We start from the raw sequence: 4,916 nt of genomic DNA, 5'->3' as shown, positions 1-4,916 counted from the left end.
CGCCCCGCCCCGCCCCGCCGCACGGCTGCTGTCCGACCTTACGCCCCGCGCTTCCCGTGTGCATCAACCCCTTCAGGTAAAGGCTGCTGCTGCTGCATCAGACACGTGCCGAAAAACCCTTTTTGCCGCGCAGCATATGAGCGGGAACATCCGGCAAGCGTATGGGGCGGAAAAAAAATTGCACCCCTTTATTTCCGGCCTGAGTCTGATCAGAGTGGATATCTTTTGGAGGGAATCTCGTTCACCTTGAGGTGACGGGATAGGTATAAGCTTCCTTCCCACAGGGTAATGTCCAGAAGTATAGTTAAACCTTAAATGCTCCTAACGCCGTGAAAGTGGTCGTATTGAAAAAGTGCGAATTCAAACAGAGGTCGAACCACGAATGGTCGCAAGTGGTCGCGAGGGGCGAGTGAGTGGTGGTGCAACCCTTTTCCCTACCTACACTGCTCTTCGTTGCCTCGGCCATCATGAGGGCCTGCTGCATGCACCAGCTGTTTGGCCTCTGGACGACCCGATTTGCGATGCCGATAGGGACGCTCTTGTGGAGAGAAAGTGGAAGTGGATCGTCATTACACTGTCGTCGTCGTCCCCCCCGGCCTACAGCTCGGGGTGCTGGGCGGGGTGCGGGGCGGGGCCCGGCACTTCCTCCAACAAAAAAGTGCGGAAGCAGGAAGGAACCAACGAGTGCCCGCAGATTCTGGGAGGGGGAACAGTCGTCGTGGTTCGCGTGGTGGTGAGGGTTAGTGAACACGAGCCTGGCCGAGAGGACGACACCTTAGCATCTTCATGATGCGCGATTTTCTTTCTCATTTTCACTTTGAATTTTCCCTGCACCTTTAGGTCTCTCGCGGTGCCCGGCCGCGGCTTGCTTCGATGAGGTGTCGTCACTTCGCCGCTCAGGAGGTAGTACACGGCGGGCCCGCCATCTGCTCCCCGACCGGCTCTTTTGCGCCCGACGCCACGGACAAGGTGAGCCCCGCCAGCCCACACCCGCACAGCCCCTCTCAAAGTCGCTCTTTTTCTTTAATCGCGAAATGATCCGCCTGCCAGAGGCAACCCTAACGGGACGGATGGTTGGGGCCCGCCTGGGCCGGCTGCCAACCCTTCCTGCGGGCCGGGCCGGGCCCCGCCGGGCACGTGTGATTTCCGGGAATATAATGTGCAGCAGAGCGAGAGAGACGGACAACTGACTGTAATACGATGCAATCCGCCCTCCGCTGCGCGCGCGCGCTAGCTCGCCTTGTGCTCGCAACAATTTTTTTTTGTCTGTCTTGTTGCGGGCTCCTGTTTGCCGTTTTCCATGTGTTTTTTTTTATTTCGCCCTCCGCTTCCACCCTTTTTCCCTCTCCCGGAGGTGCAACCCTTCTGGGGCGCGCAGCGCGTGCGGGCGGCGGCGGCCGGGCCCGCGGAGCCCCAGCAGATGTCGGGCCGACGGCAGCAGTTCGCGCGCCGGGGGCGGGGTGGGGGCGGGGCGGGGGCGGGAATCCTTGACGAACAGAGAGAATCGCGTGTATCCTCTGTCGTCCCTTTGGGAGACGTAAAATGAAAGACAGGAGAGAAAAAAAAACGCGCTAACTGCAGTTTGTCATATCATTTTTTTTGCTTCCATCCTAAAATCATCTCGGAAGCCGTGATGGATTTTCGGAGTGTTCATTCACCCCGATGCAAATGACGCGGCTCCACCAGGTGGCTGGGCTGGACTGCGCTACTGCTATATGCATGCATGAATGCGATGCGATGCGCGAGGCGGAGACGCAAAAAATGGCACGGCGGTCCTCTCTTGGTCCTATCCTGTACTGCAGAACGCTTTACTGCTTCGTGCTGAAACAACAAAAAATAACTGGGGTTCGTATATGTCAGATTGATAGCTGAGCAAATGGGTATGGGATTCGACTGCGTGTGCTGCCAATGAGCGAAGACAACTGTCTGCGGTTTTCCACGCCAAAGGGCCAGACTCAGTCATACGAAACGTAATGGTAATTTTATAAAGGTTGGAGCCGAATCAATATTGAAATACCGAAATTTTGTTTAGTAAAAAGAAGATTTCTTTCATAAAAACAAAATTTAAAAAAAACTGTTAATGTTTTTTAGTACGTTTTGAGTAATTGATTGTTTTGAAACTCTCTGCCCACCTAATCATTTATGACGGGACACACAAGTAAGCCTCATTCCATTCATTCAACAAGTGAGTCGCACACCACAATTCAATAATTAATTTCAAAATCCTCGACCAATTTAATTGCAGTTTCATCAACTACATTTACAGTGTGTTCCACGCGACATGCACGGGTTTGTGATATTTTTGGCCAAGGCCTCCCAGCCTCTCGTCTTCCGAGAATGGGTCCACTGCTACTGTTGGGGTTGAAATGCTCCCGGACACCAGGCCCAGCTGGCGCGGCTCACGCTGCCCGGCGCGGCCCACTCGCCCAGCCCAGGCGTTCAAGTCTCCCACCTCCTCCGACTTCCGGCTGGCCCCGCGCGCGTCATCGCCGCATGTCCGGTGGAAAACAAGTAGCCGCCCGCCGCTGCCGCAGACCCTCCTGGCGGTGCAGCGGGGTGGCGCTGGCTCATGTCGCCCGTGTACTGACTGACGTCCCCGCGGGGCTTCCCTGCAGTCGGCGCGCACGCTAGAAGATCCGTGTCGTCGGGGGAGCTCTTCTTGACGATTTCGATCCTTCTCTCCCCCCCACCCCCACCCCTAATTATCTCGCTCGCAACTTCGCGCACTCGGCCGGAAGGGCCGAGGCGGTGGTGAAAGGCGTATGCGACACCGAGGAGGCAATTGGAAAGGGGAGCTGCTTCGGGGGGAGGGTCCAAACTGCGGGAGCGTGCGGCGGAAACCTTACAAATCGGAAATGGCCGAACGACTGAGGCGGAGCTGCACCGCGCGGCTTGTGTCGAATCGCACGACACGGGGAAGCACTTGCGTGGCTTTGACTATGGACTTTGTCATTTTTTCCCTCGTCCATTTCCCTTTGGATGACGACAACACCAAGAAAATCGTCAGAAATTCACACACAAGTAAATTGCTCTTTTGCTTTTGGATAGCGGCGACTAAAGCTTGCGCCATAAGCGGATGGAACATTATCCGAACAACAACATCAGCGTACGACATTTTTTTGGTATTTTCCGGGCGCGGTCCGCCACATTACCCCTCTGGTCCAGCGCCGTAGGCTCTCCTTGGCCAGGGCGTTTTCAACAGGAGAGAAGAGAGCGATTAGGTAGGCTCCGGGTTTCGCGCAAAGAGCACACGTCTCTGATTTGCTGAGGAAACAGGGATAACTTGGAAAAACTCCCATATTTTAGGAAAAAATCCTCAGATTTTGAAAATCTTGTCAAAAAAATGAGGGAGATTCGCAAATTTTTGTTCCTTAAAATTTATTGTTTTTTTTTTCTTGTGAAAAATGGGAACTCCTCAAAGCTTTGCCTCTTTCCTCAAAAAAATATAAAATAAAATCATTGACATTGTTTTTCCCGTGCAGCATTCCGCCGAGACGCAATGCATCTCTGGGGGCCTTATCGGCCCGCGCACGCGGCGCGTCTCAAGCTCAAGCGCGCATCACTATCTCTTCCGCAGATTAGTTTTTTGAGTTGCTCCGATTTGCCGCGCCGATACGGGCAGCAGCAGCGGCAGAGACTCGCGGGGGAAGGAAAACCCTGCCGCTGCTGCTGGAGCTCCGCTGCTCCGCGCGTGCCGCCCCCTCCGCCACCCACGCATTACCACGACGAGACAGCCGGATGCGCACTATCGCTTATGGCGTGACGTGAGTTAGCCGGGCGTTAGCCGAGCGTTAGCGCGCGCGCGCGCGCCAGGCACTTTGACTTAAATCTATACGCATTACTGTTGGTGTTTACGCCCCCCTCTCTGCGGATCATCCCTCTCAGCAGTGCACTGCTAGGAGCTCTCCTCCCCCTCTACGCTCGCGGCCGTGTGATTGGCTTGTCGAGGAGGGCTTTGTGGTGCTTCCGCGTCCCCCCTTTCGCGCCATGCCCTACCCGGCCACTATCCACCCCTGCGCACTGTGAAAAATATAGTAGGAAGGTTCATAGGAAATTTTTTCTTGACGCAAGTTGTAAAATTACAATTTGTAATATTAAATATACATGCAGTACGTATCGACTTAAAATCCATTAGCGAGTAAAAAATGTGCTCTCGTAAAGTTACAACTTAAATTATAATTTAATATAAAGCATTGCTCTAATCGACCGAGAAAATTAAGCCTCGCTCTCAGGAGGACGAGGAAATTTGCAACACTGATCTCGTGTTTCAGAGGGCGGGAACCGTTCGCTCTATCCTCTCTTGGCCTATGCAGTGTTTTGTACTTTGCCAACGATAGAAGAAAAACAAATTTTTAAACTTGTTCCATAAAATTACAACAATTATCAAACACTTTATTCCTTATCTGTAATATTTCTCATTCATACGAAATATATTTCAAAATCTGTTAGTTTCGAATGCATATTTTTTGCGGTCTGGCCTTTGCGTTGCTATTGTGGTGGTTGGTTATGCGCGGAATAAGTGTCAAAGGAAAATCCCCCGGGGGAAAATGGAGTAGTGAGGCGAGGCGCTCCGGCGGCCCGGGGGGCTCCATTATCGGAAGTCTCCATCGAAAGGATGCTGCAGAGCAGCGCTATGGGTGTTGATCCCTTTTGCGAAAATGAATTCGAAAAGAGTAATGTTCTGGGAACACTATGTACGGGCGGCACGGTGCGAGAGATCCTTCCTCACCGGGGGGCGCTTCAATGAAGCTGCATGTGTGTGTGTGTCTGTATGTGTGAAGTGAGTTGTCGCAGGCGTCACAACACCACTTCGGATGCCCACCACAACCCCTGCTTATATGGACCACCCTGGCCGGCTGGACGGTCTGGACCAGGAGAGTGTGTGAGAGAGAGAGAGATGTGTGTGGGGGGGGGGG

General features: G+C 53.4%; 1 long non-coding RNA gene across 1 annotated transcript in view; it reads left to right on the top strand.

Moving 5' to 3' along the window:
* Positions 1 to 993, top strand: part of LOC127751660 (uncharacterized) — a 34,439-nt gene extending 33,446 nt beyond the window's left edge. The window contains exon 3 of the long non-coding RNA XR_008012205.1: positions 841 to 993. This is a non-coding gene — a long non-coding RNA (uncharacterized LOC127751660). The remainder of the gene's footprint in view (positions 1 to 840) is intronic.
* The last annotated feature ends 3,923 nt before the right edge of the window (positions 994 to 4,916 follow it).

The sequence above is a fragment of the Frankliniella occidentalis genome, unplaced genomic scaffold, assembly GCF_000697945.3.
Source record: "Frankliniella occidentalis isolate FOCC.00 unplaced genomic scaffold, Focc_3.1 Scaffold666, whole genome shotgun sequence".
NCBI lineage: Eukaryota > Metazoa > Arthropoda > Insecta > Thysanoptera > Thripidae > Frankliniella > Frankliniella occidentalis.
Note: the sequence above shows the minus strand (reverse complement) of the source record. Positions and strands in the feature narration are given on the sequence as shown.